Source organism: Schistocerca piceifrons, chromosome 6 (assembly GCF_021461385.2).
Source record: "Schistocerca piceifrons isolate TAMUIC-IGC-003096 chromosome 6, iqSchPice1.1, whole genome shotgun sequence".
NCBI lineage: Eukaryota > Metazoa > Arthropoda > Insecta > Orthoptera > Acrididae > Schistocerca > Schistocerca piceifrons.
This window is the reverse complement of record NC_060143.1, coordinates 93,750,850-93,774,921: the sequence shown is the minus strand read 5'-3', so window position 1 is coordinate 93,774,921 and position 24,072 is coordinate 93,750,850.

Here is a 24,072-nt window from a genome sequence, read left to right as displayed (position 1 = left end):
GGTGCTCGACAGTCCTGCAACCAAATATTTAAAGCACTGAGTATACTACCTCTACCTTGTATGTTTATTGTTGACACACTAATGTATGTAAAAAAGTATATGATTCGAAATGATGATAATACTTTAAAAAACAAAGATATACATGATTATAATACTCGAATAAAATATAACTTGCATGTACCCCCAGCCAATACCAGTTTGTATCAGAAAGGTACATGCTATCTGGGTATTAAACTCTATAATAGACTATCAAATAGTATAAAATGCTTACAAAATATTAGTGCTTTTGAAAGATCTGTCAGAGAATATCTACAGTACCACTATTTCTACTCAGTAAAGAAGTACTTGGACCAGAATAACTGTTAAGAACTAAAGCTACTGTAATTTTTAACATTGTATCGTTGTAAGAACTACAACTATTGAAATTGGTAGCGTGTTGAAAAATGTTTATTTAAATATGTATCATTTTGCACTTAGTAATAAGTCCAATATCATCCTGTACACTGTACTACATATGATCAAAGGACTCAATAAATAAAATAAAAAAAAAGTCACACTGAGTGACTACAACAGTGAGATATGCTCATATTAATGACTTTGATATTGAAATGTGCGATGGATGAGTGCACTCTATGATGAATTTTTACATTGAGATATTAAGATGAAAATATCTAATCATGATACTGCCATGGAGAAGTTACTGTAATGATTACTAGGAGCTAAATTCCTATTGCTATATAAATAGAACAATTACGAAATTTTTGGCAATGACATTTTGGGGAAACAAGTAATAAATTGATTTATCTATGTGATAAATGATTGGGAAATAAACAAAGTTGGGTGGATTATTTTATTCATACCATGTGCACTGTCGTGGGAATTTAGCGAGCCTCTTGTAAATTTCATAGGATAGTAGTTTTCTTCATTTCTTAGTTGTCATATTCCTCTGATAACCAAAGCCATTTTCTAACTCAAAAAAAATTAGAGCAAGAAAATTATAACTACAGCTATAACTTTATAAACATACTTACAGGTCCAAATAGTAATATTATTTCTGGATGTGGAAACTTTAATTACAAATAACTTTTCAGTTAGTGATTTTTCACAAATAATAAAATGTTTACCAAAAGAGTGAAATGAGGGCTTTCAAATAATTTATGTCATTCTGGAAGTAAACTATTTTTATCTCATGATATGTTTCTGAATAAAGCAAATTACAGATTTCTCTTAAAAGAACATACAAATTATGGTGCTTTATGTAAATGTGGTACATCTATTACCAGCATAATATAAAACAGAAATAAGAAAGTTATCTAAGAGTAGAGTTATAGCAAATAGAGTTACTCCAACTTGTTAACTGTCATGTTCCTCATCCGTACAATAGAAGCATGTATTCTGCTGCCTCCACCTCAAAAAAGTGAGTCTACATTTCTCAGATCCAAAATGGGGCATGTCAGTCAGTGTTTATGAAGTTACTGCTAAATGATTTAGCACTGCAGATAATCTAGCTGGATTATGAAAACCTACCAAATTTGGGAAATCTTAAACACAGCATACAGCTGCAAGTTTCTGAGAGGAACATGGTATTTAAAATAATAAAGTGTTATAACAGAGAACTTGTGTACATAGTGCACAAATCTACAAAAGCTAACTAAAGAGAGAGTGGCGCAAAAGGGCAGTCAAATTAATACAAAACACATGGAAAAAAGTAAGTAACTATTCATTAATACAGGAGTAATTGCCATAGTTGTTAACACATTTATTCCACTGTAAGGCAAGAGAATGAGTGTCTTTGTGGAAAAATGTTTGCAGTTGCCTCCAGAAACATAATTGTACTCAGACATCCACCTCTTTATCTGAATCAAAAGGACAGCCATGAGTGTCTTTCTTCAGGGCTCTAAAAATATGGAAATCACATGGGGACGGATTTGGACTTTATGGAGAAAATGTAAGTGTTTCCCAGTGAAACGTCTACAGCATACTCTATATGACCTTGGCAGGAATTTTATTGGCAGGTTGCTTAAACTATGCTGCAGAGTTTTGTCTGAGAAGCCTTCACGCAACTTCCATACAGTCTCAATCTCTCATGTGATTTCCATATTTTTGGAGACCTGAAGAAAGACATTCCTGGCCATCTGTTTGGTTCACACCAAGAGGTGCAGACACATGGGTACAATCATGGCCATGTAGGCAACTGCAAACATTTTTCAATGAAGCGATTGACCATCTTGTCTTGTGGCATAAATGTATTCAATCTTGTCTTGTGGCATAAATGTATTCACAGGTAAGGTGATTACTTTTGAAATACTGAACAGTATACTTACAGTTTCCATCAGTCTTGTTTTCATTTGACTGCACCTTATACACAGAGCTTTCATCTTGTGCACTCTTTCTGAAGTTTTGCATCAGTGTAACCAAATATATTACAACAAAAGAAAGATGAATGTGACAGGGTTCAGATACCATGAAGAGCAATTCATAAAATATTTATATTCCATTCATCACTTTCAAATTACTTTTTAACTTTATGTTGACTCAATGATAAATCTGTAGTGACAGATCCATTGGGATTTCTTAATTACATATACCAAGATAGATTATTCCATGTGAACAGTGCACACCTTCCCCTCTGCCTCCACGCTCTCTCCTCCAACACACAAAAATTTAGAAGACAAATTTCGTTTATAGCTTTCTTTGGGTGGCAGTGGGCAGCAAGGACATAACTGACAAGAGACATGTAAAACTGAACTGGACATTATAACAAATCCACTCTCGTGTGCATAAACACAACTCACACACACATATCTCATCACAGTCTCTGGCTGCAGTGTATGATTTCAAAGTCTTGCCTTTGCAGCCAGAGACTGTAGCCATGTGTTTGCACGTTGCATTTTGTGTTGTCTAATTCTAATGAAGACCTCTTTGGCCGAAAGTTTTGTTTGAGAGTCTTTTTGTTGTGCATATCTGCCTATTCCTCCACTATATGGTAAGTAGCAACTATCCTTTTCATAATATTGTCAAACGTTAATCTTCCTTTTTTATTGCTGTGAGATCACAAAGCAATCCAGGGACAGTTACTGATGTCACTATTTTAGACCAAACAACCGCTTTTGTTGTTACAACCAGTGCTCAATTTGTGATGATACGCCATACCGATACCTCTGGTTGGTCACAGTACCAGTACCTCTTCTTTTTTACAAATCAAGCACTGGTCATAACTGTTGCTACTGCTGCTTCTTTTATTTCTTCAAGATCAAGTCATGTCCAAAAGATCAAACCAAACTGAACATATCTAGAAAAAACTGTTGTAAAAAGTGTTCATTTTCATAGCCCATTATGTACAGGCTGATCAAACCGCAGTTACAAGCAGAGGAGAGGCGATATGTGGAAAGAATCAAAGAAAAAGAACTGAACACATCACAAATAAGAAGCTGTGTATCATTGGGTGAATGTGTTACAATTGGTTCATTTTAACTTATTCCAAACACATACACAGTGAATCTTTGATGAGATATCTAGGACAGATGAATATTCAGTATTTCTTCATCTCATTTACATTCAGATTACTGGAAGTTATGCAGTCAAAAGACATATTCAGTGACATCTGACTTCAAACCCAAATTTTCATGGAATATTGCCTTGTAAGAAGAGAGAAATGTAGGTTCAAGTCGCAGTCTGGCAGAAATTTTCATATGTGACTAATAGATATAATGACTTAGGCTATCAGCGCAGAAGTGGCCTATACACATTTTTGGAAAAAACGAGGTATTTACACAGAACATCACTTTATGCCCAACCATTATGTTCTACAATGTATTCGGACATCATGGACAATATGGCAGTGTCAGACATTGTTTATGCACTGTGCAGTGGCTTACAAGATGGGGCACAATAATGGCCTATGCCACATACGCCTCTATTGCACCACGTTTGCATAGCGAGTAGGAAAGTGGGACAGCGTACCATATGTCATACAGCATGTGACGGCTGGTGGAGGACACAGCTGCAGTATAGACTCACAGTATTGTGGTTGACACACCGCTGAACTGTCATCAGTGTGCGTGTACTACAGAACCACAAGTGCAGTAGCCATGGTGACGATGTCGAAGCCCCATTGAAGGTAAGGATGGTGTTATGTTCCCTTGTTGGACTCATATGATTTGATATGGACACTGGTGTAGATAAGGAACGTTTCCTTTTCAGACCTGTTTGGATTGGACACTACTACCAATTGCCGATTCAGCCAGTGTGCAAGTTGTACAGCGGATGAGTTACGTGTCATGTTAGCAGAGCCCAATCTACCTGGTACATCGAAGAATACCATACCCACTACATCAATCATGGACGTATTGGAGTGGGATCGTAGTACAGGTAGCGTAAGTGCACTGCAACGAGGAAGATTACAAGGGTTCTTTCGCATGAAGTGCAGCACCAGACCCCACCCATCAATGAGCGAGGCACATGCCCTGCTAAAAATAAAACACCAATAGCATAGATTGTTGCGTTAGAGAACTTCATAAAATGGTTTCCAGGACTTCAGAGCGATTATGCATGAGTGAATGAAACAGTGGATCGTCACCAGACCTGAGCAAGGGGAAGTTATATCATTTATATAAAGCCGAGTATGATGATCTGGTCTCATAGTACGTTCGGTCAGATATTTAATACAAGATTTAATCTGACCTTTCATCCCCCAGTAAGTGCTTCCTGCCATAAATGTAACCTCTATATCATCATACATGCTGCAGCTGACACTGCGGAAGAGAAAGGTAAATGGGAAAGTGAAAGAGAGTTACATCAGCGAAAGGCTGAGAGCACGCGGAAGGGAATGCTTCATGATGCAGCAGAAGGGAGGCATAAGGACAACGATATGACTGTGATTGCCTTTGATTTGATGAGGACTTTACCGACGCCAGTACTTACGACAGGTATCTGTTACTACAAGCAGCAATTGTGGACATACTGCCTTGGACTACACGACCTATGGACTAAGAAAGCTATATGTATGGAGTGAGGGCGAAGCATCCCAAGGACTGCAAGAAATTGGATTGAGTCTCATGCATTACATTAAACATAATTTCCAAACAAAGTGACTGATTATGTACTCTGATCAATGTGGCGCGCAAAAATAGAATATAAAAATGCCTTACTATGTCAATTCATGGTTCTCAATGCAGATTTCACGCTGGAAGTGATCCATCATAAATTCCTAGTCATTGGGCATTCATACCTACCATGTGACCAGTACTTTGGTATCATTGCGAAGAACAGGAAATTTCAACCGAACATATACACACCCTCTGGCTGGATGAATGTCATTATCACTGCATGAAAACAACAACCCTTCATGGATATAACAATGTCAAGGAATGATTACATGTCCACAGTATGTTTAGAGAAAAACATGTGTAACTGTAAAGTGTCTACACAAAATACCAGGGTGCAATGGTTTCATATTCAGTGGCTTCAGTACAAAGCATCCTCTCCTCATATAATGTTTTATAAGTACTCCAATGAGCCAGATGTCCCATTTGCTGCCGGCCGATGTGACCGAGCGGTTCTAGGCGCTACAGTCTGGAGCCGCGCGACCGCTACGGTCGCAGGCTCGAATCCTGCCTAGGGCATGGATGTGTGTGATGTCCTTAGCATAGATTAGATTAGATTAGATTAGATTAATACTAGTTCCATGGATCATGAATATGATATTTCGTAATGATGTGGAACGAGTCGAATTTTCCAATACATGACATAATTAGGTTAATTTAACAACATACTTAAGTTAATATAACAACTTTATTTTTTGTGTTTTTTTGTTTTTCTTTATTTTTTATTTTTATTTTTATTTTTTTTATTTTTTTAATATTTTTGGTTTTTTTCTTTTTTTTCTTAATTTATATCTAAAAATTCCTCTATGGAGTAGAAGGAGTTATCATTCAGAAATTCTTTTAATTTCTTCTTAAATACTTGTTGGTTGTCTGTCAGACTTTTGATACTATTTGGTAAGTGACCAAAGACTTTAGTGCCAGTATAATTCACCCCTTTCTGTGCCAAAGTTAGATTTAATCTTGAATAGTGAAGATCGCCCTTTCTCCTAGTATTGTAGTTATGCACACTGCTATTACTTTTGAATTGGGTTTGGTTGTTAATAACAAATTTCATGAGAGAGTATATATACTGAGAAGCTACTGTGAATATCCCTAGATCCTTAAATAAATGTCTGCAGGATGATCTTGGGTGGACTTCAGCTATTATTCTGATTACACGCTTTTGTGCAATAAATACTTAATTCCTAAGTGATGAATTACCCCAAAATATGATGCCATATGAAAGCAATGAGTGAAAATAGGCGTAGTAAGCTAATTTACTAAGATGTTTATCACCAAAATTTGCAATGACCCTTATTGCATAAGTAGCTGAACTCAAACGTTTCAGCAGATCATCAATGTGTTTCTTCCAATTTAATCTCTCATCAATGGACATACGAAAAATTTGGAATATTCTACCTTAGCTATATGCTTCTGATTAAGGTCTATATTTATTAATGACATCATACCATTCACTGTACGGAACTGTATGTACTGTGTCTTATCAAAATTCAGTGAGAGTCCGTTTACAAGGAACCACTTAGTAATTTTCTGAAAGACAGTATTGACAATTTCATCAGTTAATTCTTGTTTGTCAGGTGTGATTACTATACTTGTATCATCAGCAAAGAGAACTAACTTTGCCTCTTCATGAATATAGAATGGCAAGTCATTAATATATAATAAGAACAACAAAGGACCCAAGACTGACCCTTGTGGAACCCCATTCTTGATAGTTCCCCAGTTTGAGGAATGTGCTGATCTTTGCATGTTACGAGAACTGCTTATTTCAACTTTCTGCACTCTTCCAGTTAGGTACGAATTAAACCATTTGTGCACTGTCCCACTCATGCCACAATACTTGAGCTTGTCTAGCAGAATTTCATGATTTACACAATCAAAAGCCTTTGAGAGATCACAAAAAATCCCAATGGGTGGTGTTCGGTTATTCAGATCATTCAAAATTTGACTGGTGAAAGCATATATGGCATTTTCTGTTGAAAAACCTTTCTGGAAACCAAACTGACATTTTGTTAGTACTTCATTTCTACAGATATGTGAAGCTACTCTTGAATACATTACTTTCTCAAAAATTTTGGATAAAGCTTTTAGAAGGGAGATTGGACGGTAATGGTTGACATCAGATCTATCCCCCTTTTTATGCAAAGATATAACAATAGCATATTTCAGTCTATCAGGGAAAATGCCCTGTTCCAGAGAGCTATTACACAGGTGGCTGAGAATCTTACTTATCTGTTGAGAACAAGCTTTTAGTATTTTGCTGGAAATGCCATCAATTCCATGTGAGTTTTTGCTTTTAAGCAAGTTTATTATTTTCCTAATTTCAGAGGGAGAAGTGGGTGAGATTTCAATTGTATCAAATTGCATAGGTATGGCCTCTTCCATTAACAGCCTAGCATCTTCTAATGAACACCTGGATCCTACTATATCCACAACATTTAGAAAATGATTATTAAAAATATTTTCAACTTCTGATTTTTTGTTCGTAAAGTTTTGATTCAATTTGATGGTAATACTGTCTTCCTCTGCTCTTGGTTGACCTGTTTCTCTATTAATAATATTCCAAATTGTTTTAATTTTATTATCAGAGTTGCTGATTTCAGACATGATACACATACTCCTGGATTTTTTAATAACTTTTCTTAATATAACACAGTAGTTTTTATAATTTTTGATAGTTTCTGGGTCATTACTCTTTCTTGCTGTCAGATACATTTCCCTTTTCCGGTTACAAGATATTTTTATACCCTTAGTAAGCCATGGTTTGTTACAAGGTTTCTTACGAGTATAATTAACTATTTTCTGGGGGAAGCAGTTTTCAAATGCATTTACAAAAATGTCATGAAATAAATTATATTTTAAATTGGCATCAGGTTCACGGTACACCTCATCCCAGTCTAACTGCTGTTGGCTTTCCCTGAAATTTGCAATTGTTAAATCGTTGACTGAACGTACTACTTTGGAGGACTGTTTAGTATTGCTGAATGGAGCTATGTCACATATTGTAACTAGCTGTGCACCATGATCAGAAAGACCATTCTCAACAGGCTGAGCATTTATCTGGTTAAACTTATCTTGGTCTATGAAGAAGTTATCTATCAGTGAGCTGCTATCCTTTACCACCCCAGTAGGAAAATCAATAACGGGTGTCAAATTGAAAGAACCGAGTAATACTTCAAGATCATTTTTCCTATTACCCTCTTTCAGAGAATCTACATTGAAGTCCCCACAAATAATAATTTGCTTCCCCCTGTCTGACAGATAGCACAACAAGGAGTAAAAATTTTTCAGAAATAGATGAAAATTTCCTGATGGGGACCTATATACAGTTACAATTATAAATGTGCCTTTATTTAATTTAAGCTCACAGGCACATGCTTCTATGTTTCTCTACACAAAACTTTTTTGTTTCTATACTTTTTGCACAATGATAACTTTTGACATATATGGCAACTCCTCCTTTCTCCATATATTCTCTCATTACATGTTCAGAGAGCTTATAACCACTTACATTTACCTTATCCATATCAGTAACAATGTGATGCTCAGACAGGCATAGTATATCTTTTTCATTCTCAGCTTCTAAATCTTCTAAACAAACCAGAAGCTCATCTATTTTATTCTTTAAACTCCCAATATTTTGATGAAATATACTTACATTATTTTTAATTATACTTTTATAAGAACCTTTCCTTATTCTAACATTTGCAGTACTCTCCTGTCTTAGTTTCTCATTGTGCTTAGGCCTAGTTCCTATACCAGTGGTCACATGGTGTTCAGAGAGGCAGATTATGTCAACTGGGTTGGGTGACTTTAATTCATCAATGCAATTACCTAGGACTGAGATACAACTTTGTGGAGATAAAATTTCTGGTGATTGGTGAAAATTTATAATTGATAGCTGTGATTGGTGATCCAATGTGCTAGAATTGTGCTGTTTAATTTCTTTCCTAAACTGAAGATTTTTTCAATCCTGGCCTCTCGTAGAACTTGACATCTTTCTGTCTTACCTATCCTAAAAAAGGTGCTGCTCCAACACCTGTAACCACTGGTATTTTACCATTCATGGCAGTGCCTCCCCCCCTTAAATTTCCTGCTATTACCCCAGCCAGTTTACCCTTCCCTTTCCTGTTGAGATGTAGGCCGTGCCTGGTATAGTCCCACCTACTGAGATAATCAACAGGAACCACACCAATATGAGCCCCCGCACCCGACCCAAGCAGCCGTTCCAACTCCCAATTAACTCTCCCAACAGAAGAGTTCAAATGAGGCCGCTCATGGCGTCTCAGGACAGATACAAATTCAACATTGGTGTGTCTCGATGCCGACGCAATCTTTACCAGGTCACACTCTCTACTGTACCCAGGATCTCTGTCGATGCTGTTCCCTGGCCCTCCCACAATAACCACGGTGTCTTCCCTGGTAAATCCTTTACAGAGTGAACCTAAATCCTCTGTCACCTGATCCAGACTAGCACTTGGTTTGAAAAAATTTGTGACCTGGTATTCTGGTCCTAATTCCTCCTGCAGAAGTTGGCCTACACCTCTGGCATGAGAACTGCCTAACAACAAAACTTTCTTCCTTTTCGATGACTTTCCTACATTCTTTTTCAATTTCCTATTGAAAGTTTATTGTGTCCTGTCTACACCTACCTCTGCTTGAGGCTCATCAGTTTCTAACTGAAGCAACAGGTCAAACTTATTTTTGACATTCACCACAAAACTGTCAGACTTAGTTCTAGGCCTGTTCCTTCTGCTACCTGTTGCCACTTCCCACCTCTCTTTGCCCTTCTCCCTCCTTAACCTGTCCAGATCTTCCATAGCCTGATCTAGCTCAGCCTGAAGGGCAGCAATTTTCCCCTCCTGTTCCACTATCTTCCTATCTCTGCTGCAAATCCTACATAACCACTGATGAGCCACGTCACTGCAGTCCCCCCAGTGAAAAAAACTACTGCATCCATCACACCAAACCCCGGAACTAACAATTCTACGGCAAGCCAGGCACTTCTCACTCATGGCAAAAATAATACTTTAGCTAGAATAAATCAATTAAATTACCGAAAATCAAAAAAGACGTTACAAGAATTAAGCCTATTCACAAATGTATATAAGCAAGTTTCTGATTTAAAATTCCGCTGTTTTTCTTATATCTGTATTAAAACAACGAAGGTATACGCTATTTATTATATATTTCACTAGATGGAATGAAAAAAAGGACAATTAAACGAGATACTTTAACTTTGATTCTCCAAAAACGTTACGAGAATTAGGCCTATAAACAAATGTATATAGGCAAGTTTCTGATATAAAGTTACGCTGTTTTTCTGAAATCTGTATTGAAACAATGAAGTTATACGCTATTTACGGTATTTTACTTATTTGTTACCGAGAAACTAGTTAAATTACCGTGAAACAAGAAACAAACACGTTTACAAAATTTAAGCCTAAGCGCGACTTCGCGAAGTTACGATCTTTTCGCGTTTTCTGAAAAAATACGCAAAGAAAAGTCAAACCTTTAACGGCAAGACTAAACGATACACTAATGCACGTATTTAATTTGTTGTCGGCGTTAAACTAAATTATATTCCTGTCTAAATCACTTAACTTTCTGGAAATGGTGTCTGGCGTCACTTACTCGGCGGCCATCTTGGAAGATAGTTAGGTTTAAGTAGTTCTAAGTTCTAGGGGACTGATGACCACAGCAGTTAATGGACGCACTAGAAGCACGTTAAAGAAGACTGATTTAATGACCTTGCTGTAATTTGTACCCCCAGTGTACCATGTTATTACCGTAACTTGAAGACGTTTGCACAACCGTGCTGTGACGCCATCCCTGTAAATGATGATATGGATGATGAACATTAATGCGTCATGTGTATCTTGTCCAATGTTTGACTACAGTGTGTAAAGCAATAATGGCCTATCACACGTTTTGTGTATTAAGCCCAAGTGCGCTGAAACAATAGTTGCCTGACCCACACACTATTACGGTAACTCCACCTTCAACCTGACACCATACCACAATCATTGCTATACACCGCAATCACTACCTTCCACATCAATTCTGCAAACATCAATATCTTCCAGTGGCCATTCTCACAAACCAGTGTGCTGTGGCTTAGGCCACTATGGTGTTGATAGCCTCATTTATACAAGGGTGGTTTGAAAAGTTCTCTGAATCACCACGAGAGGTCAGCGCTACGGCAATTAGTTGTTCACGTGATATTCATTGGACTGTTGCCTGCAAACACATGCCACGTCATTGCTCTTAGAAGAGAGCTGTGGCAGTGACGTGGATCTGTTGTTGTTCCCACATAGTAATTTGCGAAGATGGAAAAAATCGAGATTCGAGCAGTGATTAAGTACTTCATAAAGAAAGGTATGAAAGCAAAGGACATCCATGCCAATTTCTAGTATACAGTGGGGGACTCTGCTCCTTCATATTCAACTGTTGCCAATTGGACAAATGAATTTAAATTTGGTCAGGACAGCTTAGATGATCGTCGCAGCAGTCGTCCAAGATGCGTCACTAGTCCAGAAATTATTGCAAAAGTGCACAAAATGGTCATGGAGGATTGCCACCTGAAAGTGTGTCAAATTGCTCACACTTGCCAGATGTCATATGAAAGGGTATATCACATTTTAACTGAAGAATTAGGAATAAAAACATTATCTGTAAGATGGGTGCCACGAGTCGACAAGTGCCAGCGCACCTGTGCCATTGCCATGACAAAATTATACAAACCAAGGTATGAATTGTTGTCATACCTGCCTTATTCACCTGATATGGCCCTGTCAGACTCCCATCTCTTCCCAAAACTGAAAATTTTTCTTGGTGCACAAAGATTCACATCAAACGAAGAATCGATAGCCGTAGTTGACACTATTTTGCAGGCCTAGAGGAAACTCATTTTCAAGATGGGGTCAAGGCAATGGAACATCGTTGGACCAATTGCATTAATCTACAAGGAGACTACGTTGCAAAATAAAAAAGTTTCAGTGACATAAGTACTTTTTTTTATTCCGTTCCGAGAACTTTTCAAAACACTCTCCTACCTAATGCAGTTGATGTCTAATAGTTCACAGTAGGTGAATAAATTTTGAATAATTGAATATATTATAACAAAACATTCAACATTCCATGCAGAGACAATCTCAAAATATTTTAATTTCATACTTTTCATAGCTTTACTTTTGAAGAAAAGTAAGCAACTCAATCAAAAAATATTATCCTTGGACCTATAACCATTAGTGGATGGACCAATAAACTCTTCTCCCCCCGCCTCCAAGACACACACATGATGTAACTTTATGCAATGATTCTGTAATTACATTTCTGGGTGGGGATGGGAGCTGGGATTGTGATCAACACAGATATAAAATGGGACAATATAGCGTATGTAAGAGACATAACTCATTTTTCAACGAACAAATTTATTTTACTGCAGTTATTTTTACATGTCATACTAAAAAATCACTTTCATTGGAACAGTAATTCCAACACAAGAGATACAAGTGTCATCCACCTCAGTAAACGTTTTAGGACAGTGGGTTTTCACAGTGGAATGTAAACGATTTCGCTTTTTTAAAGTGTATCTATGATACTACTATTGACAGTGACATAATATTAATATATTGCCAGACACATTAATTTGGCACAGATGGCAAAATAAAAATAATGATCTTGGCTATTGGTTGTGGGCTATCCCTAGCAATCATCCCAGAAAATGTAGGATGGTGGCGGAGAAAGTTTGGTTGTGCAATCTTGTAGTCATTCTGTTGCGGTACTGGAAGAGCGACATGTTTCTGAAAATAAATCAAAGGTTTATTGAATTAATTATTGAATACTTTTTACAGGACCTGGCAGTAATGGAAAGAACATAAGTAGAATAACAGCACTATTTGTCAAATTAGAAAAACATCACTATATGTCAGATTAGAGAAGAATTAAGTATGTAATGTTTAATAACATGAATTTTGTATGTATAGTACACCACTCTGTTGCCAATGAGGTACAAATCAATCTCAAATGAAGTACCTAGGAGTAAAAACGCCTCTCTTTGAGCCCACATTATGTTGTCAAATGGTGAAGCATATAATCAGCTAATCTGATCACATATTGCATCAGACTGCAAGTGGGCAGCTGGAGATAGTGATGCTAGGGGTTTACCGACAGTCATTTTGTTGGTGCATGTTCAAGGCATTAAGAATTCTAACACCACCTTCACATTAGATACATTCACTAATGGTGGCTTGATGTAAATAAACAATCAATTTCAAAAGAAGAGAGATTTCTTCCACTCCATCATATTCTGTACATCCACCAAGAAGGTGTACCTACAGGGCAAAAGAATAGGTGAAAGTACACATTCACAAAAGACAACCAAACATTGCTTAAGCTGTACACTATATTAACAAGAGACTATCACAATACTGCTTAATACTAGATAATTGGAAAGAAAGCTGCTGCTGCTACTTCAGTTATATTAGGTAGCTGCAGGCTGTCTTATCAGAAACTTAATATTTACTTCATTAATGGAGCATTTTTCAAAGAAAATAGTAACCTATATATGTAATTGCACAGGACATTTTACAACACACTGCTTGCCATCCATCTAAAGGAGCAAACAAATCCTTGCATCATGAGGTATGTTGTACATTTTCTTTTGAATTGGCTGAGATAACCAATTACTTGCTGTATGTTAGATGGGAGCATCTCAAATATTTTCACACCATATTACATAACTTTGTTACGTCCTGGGATGCAAAGTTTACACAAAAGTTCTATTTCTGTCTTGTATTGATAGTTCAGCTGGAACTGGTTTTTCACAACTGCACTACACTTTGACTAAAATAAGTCTGTGATTGTGCCTGTGGCTAGCCAACTGCAGTTCTTTCTTGACATCGCTATAATGACTGATTTTTTTAGGCATGCCACAGATTTCTCACATGCAGTAGGATGCACAGGAAGGGGAGAGCCAACTGTTGCCCTATCCACCACCCCCACTGATGTACCTCTCACTGACAACGACAACAATAAAAACAACCTGAATGTATGTTTTGCTCTTTTTGCATTAAATGTGCAGCTCTTGCTCGTTCTAACTATGTGGAATGTTGTACATAACAAACAATCCTTTACCACCATAGCTGTTTGTCACCCATGAGGTTATTTTAATCAAAATTTAGAAGAAAACTTAAGTGTTTGTCATTAAGTCTGCTAAAGACTCACCAAAGCATTCAACAATAGCCACAAAAGTTTGCTATTATTTCCCAATAATACAATCTGACAGGTGCCAAAAAAATTAAAACTTTAATATCTATCCATTATATGAGTGGGACACTGTGACTGTGATGAATAAATGTTTCCATAAATTACTGCTACAGTGTATCAGCCACCTTTTGTATTATTTTTTAATCATTTTTACCATAACTGTTTTGAATCACTATCATCAGATGGTATATATTTATTGCATGTTTGCAGCATTGCTGGAGTTGTGCAGCCTTGGACAGGCATGAACTGTACATACTTCTCACCACATTCAGTGTGAACATGTTTCGTTCTCTTGCCATAGGTATAAGCCACAACACTGCTACAAATATACAATAAATAAGTACTATCTGATGATAAATCGCTTGTCAAATCAAAACCAGTCATGGTAAATAGAAACTGAAGAATAAAACCAAAGGCAGCTGGCTCTTGTAAACCTTTACACAAATTTAAATCTGAACTGAAATTGGTTCTTCTGGCAACCTCTGCTCTGAAGATGGATATTTAACAAAAACCTTGTGGCATAAAAGACTACAATGATTGCTTGTGCTATTTAGAAGTAGATGCAAACATTCCTTATCAGTAACATGAGGTGTGACAGAGACCAATATGTTTATTATTATTACTTTTCAATCAATGAGCTAGCTGGTAATCTGTAAATAGCCAGTATGTAGCCTTAAACACAAGAAAGACACAGAGTGTAAAACCAATGCAATCTACACCATTTCAATAGAAACAGACCAATGATCTTTGAAACATAGCATTATTTTTAATTAATCAAAACACAGACAACCTATATCCAATGAACAACATCAGTCTATATAAAGTGATCTATTGCTCTATTATAGAAGGTAGACTGTTTTGACCAGGAATACAATCAACATGGTGTACTCTATTTCAAGCCCATACAATATGGTGACCACAACGTCACTCATTACACCTGCAAAAAAACATAAATAACATGTAAATAGTTGATTCCAGCAATAGAATGAAACTAACAGGACAACCAAATAAAGAGGACAAACTAAATAACTGACAATAAGAATAATGACATCACTACAAAACAAATATATGCTCAAAAATCAAGTATACAAAATCCTTAAAAGTTTAACACAAGGAACTTACTAAAATGAAAAATTTTGGTGTTGTAAATTTCACGTGACCTATATATCTCAAATGAAGATCACAATACCAGTAACCCATACACAACTCAAAAACACAACGCCACAATTTTCACTTTACCTACATAGCTCTAACAAAGCCCTCGATACCAGGAACCAAGATAAAACTCAAAACCATGGTGTTGCAAATTTCATTTCACCCACATAGCTCAAGGAAAGCCCTAGATACCACACTTTCACTTACTCTATCTAAAGCAAAGTACACAGTACAACAAACCAAATCATATATACATAACTAATATCAGAAATGTATTCTAGCCAACGATGGTACATCAATACCCATGATACCTACCAATAACAATCCACCAGAATTACCCAACACTAACAAGGAAATCCCGAAAATTCATGAAAACCTGCATCACCACCAATTTCAATACACACAAACAACTTCACCCATTGCAGCAAGTAATGAGCTACACGTAAATATCTGTATCTTCATCACAACTGAAGAAAAATAATATTACATCTCCGACCACAAGAAATACATGGCACTAATATAACCAAACACAAAAATGAATCCATCAGCCACAATATGCAAATTCAAAGCAACTCACCAGAAAGCCAGCACAAATTCTTCCAGTAGCAACCTGGAACATTCAATTCATGTCAAACAACTCACTAACAAACATTCATCACAAGAGAGCGCCACCAAATACTGCAACTCACCATCTACAAACACAAAGACTCAAAAACTATCAAGGCTCACCATGACAACACAGTTACATTACAGGTCAAAGCAGATGGGTGTAAGATCAGCACTTGACCTGTGAATAACCTCACGTTACCCTCAGGTATGAACTAGCGATGAGACAATAACTGCCAATTGGCAAGAAAACATGGTTAAATTATACAGAATGAAACTTGATTACTTTTGTTCCGAGTTTGCGTATTTTTGGTACAATCCATAAAGGGCAGTACTACCTGCTTTGCACTTTGAAATCTTTTTCACTGTACTGGCCCACAAAGAAGACTGACAGAATACTTTTATTAACTCTGGCCTACAGCATTTTCTTTTTAAACAGCGCAGCTAATATTTAAAACTTATCCATTCTAACATTGAAATTCTAAAACTTACAGCCCAAACAATTTACTCCCTAATGGTACTTATGATTAAAAATACAGAGTGAATTTACTTGACACTGATTTGATTTACGAATTTCTGAACGTCAGCCGAGACGTTCATATAAATCCTTACTGCTGTTACAGCATCTTGTTTTGCAAATGCAAATTTCCGACAATATCTCCAGTTTTGCTGCATGTATCTTCTTGTTCTTAGAGAGTTTCATCGTTATATACTTTAGTGACTAAAAATAGACTCTATTACTTAACAGTTCAACATGTTTAAACTAGAGTTAACTTTGAAGAAGCCTTCCAACAGCCATTACAACAGTACTAAGTTGCATACAACACAGCTGTGTACCCTTTCATATGCACACAGCTATGAAACTAAATCTGCAGTCTATTACATTCATCAACACAACACTACACTTGCAGCTTGAGTACATACCTCAGAGTATTAAATGAATCCTAAACAGTTACATTATAATGCAAAATACGATATTCTAACCACAATCATTTTAACAGATGAACTTATTTGCCTCCCAGAGTGCGAATGTATATTACGTTTCCTATTTTCTCTCCAACAATTTTGCGTTCCGCTTTTCGTCTCTTAGAAATCAGAATAGCACAAAGCCTATTGCTGAGTTACTACGACAGTTCAATGCAGCATCTACCACCTCGACGAAACAATAACAAACACAGATCTTTCGGCCCACCAAAAATGTCGTCTTCAAAGTTTATACTCACAACACCTTCAACAGGAAACGTTAGCGACATTCCCCGAGATTGCACAAGCTCCACCCATTTGCCCCCCTCCACACCAACCAAGTGCATGTGTGAAGGCTTTGTACACGCCGTGTAGCGCATCCATATGATTTTTGGAACTTGAAATATGCACGCGGTTACGGTTTGAAAGTGAACGTAAATGTTTTTATTAACATGCACAGAACGAATGTAACACAAGAGTAGGCAAAAAACAACCATGTTAATAGGAACGTCTATAAAAGCGTCCGTAGCAACTGCGGCAAAAATAAATGTGTAGCAGCGGCATCGATTCTAAATTCCAACACCCCCACTAGAAGCGATGTCTCTCAGTACTTCATTCTTGGAGTCTAAATTCTTGCGTTAGTTGCTGATGTCTGATTCTTGGCAGTGGCTTTGTCATCATACCTGCAAGCATATAATTTGTGGATATTTGCTCCACTGTGATTTCCCCTGTATCCACTAGTCTTTGACAGATCAATTGCATCTTTGTTGTCGCAAAACAATCTTATTGGGTCCTCTTTTGGGAAAGGGGATATCTCTCTTTGCAGATGTTGCAGCCAAAGTGCTTCGTGACATGCAGAAGTTAAAGACATATATTCTGCTTCTGTTGTCCAGAGAGCTACTGTTGGTTGTTTTTTTACTATTCCATAAAATTGCTCCACCTTGTGACATAAATAAAAAACGAGTGGTTGATTTTCTATCTCCTACGTCCCCAGTACAGTTGGCATCAGTGTAACCTGTGATGTCGTGATATTCTTTGGAAAATTGTAGGGTGAAGTCTTTAGTTCCCTTAATATACCTTAGTATTCGCTTTACAGCTTGCCAGTGGGATATTCCAGGGTTATTATTAAACCGACTCACAACTCCAACTGCGTACGCTAGATCTGGCCTTGTACCTAGCTGTGCATACATTAAGCTATCTATGGCTTCTTTATATGGGACTTTCTTCTTGTGTGTGTGTTTGAGGTTTACGGGCACTAAACAGCGGACTTTCTTCTTGGCATCTCTTTCTCTTCCTGTTTTTGGGCTCATTTCATGAGTTAATACTTGGTTATTGTTAATCGGAGTGGATACTGGCTTACAGTCTTCCATATTATACTTTCGTAAAATCTGATCTATATAATGCGTCTGATCCAACCGTAAAAGTTCAAGCTTACGATCTCTTGTCACTCGGATCCCTAGACAATTGGATACTTCTTCAAGGTCCTTTAGTTTATGTTGTTCCTTTATTTGTTCTTTAAATGCAATTTTCTGTAGCATATTGTTACAAAATATCAGCATGTCATCTACATAAACAGCTACAATTAATATATCGCTTCATTGGTATCTATGATAAACACATGGATCAGCAGTGTTCCTGCTGAAATTTAAACTTTGTAAAACTTTGTCCAGTTTGATATTCCAACAGCGACTTCCCTGTTTAAGTCCATACACTGCTTCCTTGAGTCTTTTAATACCTTCATATTTTGCTGTTTTTGTCATGTAGTCAACTGTGGGAATTTTGACATAAATTTCTTCTTTCAAATCACCTTGCAAAAAAGTTGTCACCAAATCACAATGATCAATGACCAAGTCGTATTTAGCAGATAGACTAAACAAATATCTAAGTGAATTGTATCGTATCACTGGTGAGTATGTTTCTTCAGAATCTAAACCTTTAACTTGTGAACATATCTTAACTACAAATCGAGCTTTATGGCGACTTATCTGTCTCTTCTTATCTTAAAGACCCACTTAGCATCAATCGCCTTTTTGCCTTGAGGCAGGATAGCTGATTCCCAAGTTTTATTTTCTGCTTCTATTGCTTGAAACAATTTATCTGAATCCTTAGATTGCAAAGCTTCTTCCAAAGTTGATGGCTCTGATTCTTATGAATCTTCTTTAGTACAGTAGGTCACATAATCATCCATCTTCTTTGGTATGGGTATTCTGGAAGATCTTCTGAGCACTTGTTGAGGCGGTTCAGATTCATTTTCTATTTCATCTGAGCCTGTTTTTTCTGAAATGTTGTTATCTGATATGTTGTCCCTTGAGTCATCTTGAATCGTAATGTTCTCCTCCTTATTTGCGAACGGGATAGATATCTGATTTGGTTTCAGCAAATGATCACATGTTCCTGGCTTGTTATTATTCTCTTGACTAATTTCTTCTTTAAATATCACATCTCTGGATTTAATGATTCTTTGTTGAACTGGATGAAACAACAAGTATGCCTTGCTGTCTAATAATCGTGGATGTCAGAGGTCAGGTTTCCTTTCTGAGAAAGCTTCCTCTGGCGCTATGTTGTTCAAAGCTTTTGTCAGTTATTTATTAATGAGATAACCTGCGGTTACCTTTCTGCAACACCATCTTGCTCTGGAATGTAAGGAACAGTGGTTTCATGTTTAACTCCTTCTTCCCTTAAAAATTTCGCCAGTCTTTCGTTTACATAATCTTTTCCATTATCAGTTCGCAAGATACAAAGGCTTTTGCCTGTCTAATTCTCTATGAACTTTTTAAAATTGTGCATAGTGTCAGGTACTTGGTATTTATTGCTGACAGTGTACAAAAAAATCTTTCTAGAGAAATCATCACTCAGAGTTAGAAAATATTTAGCTCCACCAATCGATGTGGTTTGCATTGGACCACACAAATCTGAATGCACTAACTCCAAAATCCTTTTAGCCCTAGAAGTGGAGTGAGGAAAGGAAAATCTAGTCTGCTTACCTTCCAGGCACGTAACGCACAGAGTGTCGACGGCTCCTTTATATTTGATGCCATTAGCCAAACCGCTTCGTAATTCTTCCATGGCATCTAAGTGAAGGTGGGCTAATCTTCTGCGCCATAGATTCGCATCAATAGACAAGGATGCATATTTTGTTTCTGCACTGTGATCACTTGGTTGGTCCAGCCTATACATTCTGTTGTTTAACGATGCTGTAGCTAGCAATTTCTTCTCTGTATCTCGAATGCGACAGCCTCTATTGTCAAAAATGACTGTGTGACCCTGTTGCACTATTTTGCTTGTGGGAAGTTAATTTTGTACTCAGCTGAGGAACATAAAGTATATCCGTCACCTTAATATTCATTTTCTCTCGGCCAGCCACAGCATTAATATGCGTGCAACCTGTCTCTTTAACGGGAAAATTTTCGTTGTTGGCCACGACCACTTGTGAACTGGGAACTGACGCTACGAAGATTAAATCACATGGATGGCTTGACATGTGAGCTGAGGCATCAGAATCCTCAAACCAGTCTTTGTCTATAGCTTTAGTTGACGTTGCCATCATGAAGAATGTCTTGTAGCTGGTTTCTTTAATAACTGATTTTTCGCTTGCCTTGTGTTTACTGCAACAATTTTTCGCTATGTGTCCATATTTGTTGCAGTTGTAACATCTCGGATCTCTGGGATTGTGGTATGAGGTGATTCGCTTGTCTTTTTTGTTCGTCTGGAGAGCCACGTCATTAACATACGAGTTGCCACACACTTCGTCCTTTACATCCTGCAGTAATTTGTTTTTAATGGAGTCGCCCGTTATCGGCGTGTTGGAGTTCTCTAAACCCATTATGATCGGTTTGTACTCATTAGGTAGCCCAGCTAACAAGATACATCCTACCCACTCGTTTTTCACTTCAAAGTTAAGATCATTCAAATTATTTGACACTGAAATTATTCTCGTCACGTATTCTTCCACAGACGAACTTCTCTCTAATCGTGTTATTAAAAGCGTTCTCAACAGCCTATTCTTCGATAAAGTCCTGAATCCTATAAGTTTGTTTTAATTTATCTCACTCTTCTTTTGCAGATGACATGCTCTGCAGATGCACATAAATAGCAGGATCAACTGATAAGATTATTTTGACCCTTGCGGAGCATGTCTTAACTTCATGTTTGATCTCGCCCATTATACACTGCCACAATTGTTCGTGCTGTAAATAAGTTTTCACTGCAGATTTCAATGTATTGTAATTTTCTCTACCTTTCGGTTTTTCAATTAACGGCAATGAATTAGCACTGACTGAACTCATGATATCGGCGTTCTGTATCTGCGTCTTGATGTGACGAGAAATACGTAGTTTTTATTCACTTCAAATAAACCGCTGGGTGACTGTGCCTCGGCCCATAACCTGTTATTGGACTTGAAATAAACAGGCGGTTACGGTTTGAAAGTGAACATAAATGCTTTTATTGACACGCACAGAACTAATGTAACACAAGAGTAAGCAAAAAAACAAACATGTTAATAGGAACGTCTATAAAAGCGTCCGTAGCAACTGCGGCAAAGATAAATATGTAGCAGAGGTATCGATTCTAAATTCCAACAATTAACTTGGTCCCCGCTTTTTTGTAGTCCATGTGTTTTACCGTGGTTGCTTATACTAGCAGTGTTGTGTCAGAAGTACTTCTTAGCAGTCTGTGTAATTAAAACATTTAAAATGAGTGCTTTTAAGAGTCAAATTGGTGGAAACGAATACAATTATCTGAGAAGTCTGAGGCGGCATATTTCCAGAGCGCACCCACAGCAGTTGAACGAAATCGTACCTCACGTTACAAATAAAGAACCTTCATTTCCCTATCAGTGCTACACATGCGACAAGAGTTTTACTTGGAAAAGAAGTTTAAAACGCCACCAAAAAGACATTCATGGCGTAATGAAGCAGCAGAAGAGGTTGAAGTGTATGATATGCACATTTGAAGCAGAGTCAAAAAAAGTGTTGTACTGATCATTTCCAAGCCACTTATCAAATACGCGTGAAATCTGAAGATCTGGAGTTCCTTAGTGAAGATGAATTTTTGTAGTGGAAAGAGGAGATTGAACATCCTACACAATCCAAATTCGTCAAACACCATGGCATAAAGTTTGTTGATGATTGCTCAACCTGTAAGTATGTTTTCCCCATTCACGTCAGTTTCTTTCCAAAAGTGAAGGTATGAGACACCTCGAAATCGCAGGTAGTAAGAAAATTGATGGAAAGTGCCCTGCAGAGATGAAAGTCCGCTATAAGGAAGGAAAGTGCCTTGCAAATTTTGTGTCGTCACATGTTGGATACAATCTAAACTTAAGTCATTTGAATCTAACACCACAAGAACACGAGAGCATAGCTGTAGACATTACTATAGGAATCCCCTTTCCTATTGTTCTTGATAAAATTCAAGCAATAGTGCAGAATTCAAATTCGGAGAGACTACATCTCACAACATTGCAGTACGTGCACAGCATTGCAGCTTTTTGTAATTTGGCTTCAAAGTCAGTCAGAGATCAAAATAATGCTATCAGCGTTACTGTTGGGCACTAAAAATAAACTTCAAGTCAGACTTGAAGAGAATGTTAATGGCTACATGGCTGATAATGTACATATATCCTGGAGTAGATCTTACTGTACCAGAATGGAGCACATGAGCATTTCAGGTATTAAAATATTACCATGAAATGGTTGCTAATTAGTGGTACAAACCTTCACCAAGAAGAGTTCTCAATATCCCATGGCTCTCTTCTACGTCAGGAACAGCCATAGGTATGTGGTGTAATGATTTCCTTTTCTTTGCTTCCTCTGTGGCACAAGGTTTCTCTTGTGACTCCTTTGTGGGTTCTAACAGCACCTACATTCGCCTTCAACATTGTCATCATTTTTTTCGTTAGCTTAACTTCGGCAGTTGATATGCTAGTAATGACTTCCAAAAACATTGAGACAATTTTTTTTTTATCTGACAATGCTTCTTGGGTGTTTCAGCTACCATTTGTGGCTTACTATGGCCAAAATTGCTTCCCTCTCATCAATCACAGACACATCTTCAGCACCAATAACAAGTGCATCAGTCAACACAAGATTTTGCAAGGGAGTCTCACTTCTGCTCTTCTTTTCTGTTTAATTGCAAACAATATGAATGTGCTTACGCATATTTAATTTAATACTACAGAGATTAAGAGGTTATGGGTGGGTTGGGAGTATGTTTTGATTTTGTGTGTGTGTGTGTGTGTGTGTGTGTGTGTGATTGACCTAGTGTAGTGCCCGAGCTTTTTTGTGGTAAGTAGTCGTTTTTTTGGGTGTATTTTTCGTGTGTATGATGTTTGGTGGAGTATTCCTGTGTTGTGTGGTTGGTGGTATTTACTGTATGTGTTTTAGGTTGATGATGTGGTATTGGCAGTTGGAGTTGATTTCTGTTTCTTTGGGGAAATACTCGATTTATATTTATTTGGTATTGTTAGTTGTTTTTGACCTATATAGGTCATGGAGGTGTCCGATTTCAATGGGCCGTTGTAGCTATGTGTGTTTTAGTATCGTGAGCTGCTGTTGACATATACAGGGTGAGTCACCTAACATTACCGCTGGATATATTTCGTAAACCACATCAAATACTGACGAATCGATTCCACAGACCGAACGTGAGGAGAGGGGCTAGTGTAACTGGTTAATACAAACCATAAAAAAATGCGCGGAAGTATGTTTTTTAACACAAACCTACGTTTTTTTAAATGGAACCCCGTTAGTTTTCTTAGCACACCTGAACATATAAACAAATACGTAATCAGTGCCGTTTGTTGCATTGTAAAATGTTAATTACATCCAGAGATATTGTAACTTAAAGTTGACGCTTGAGTACCACTCCTCCGCTGTTCGATTGTGTGTATCGGAGAGCACCGAATTACGTAGGGATCCAAAGGGAACGGTGATGGACCTTAGGTACAGAAGAGACTGGAACAGCACATTACGTC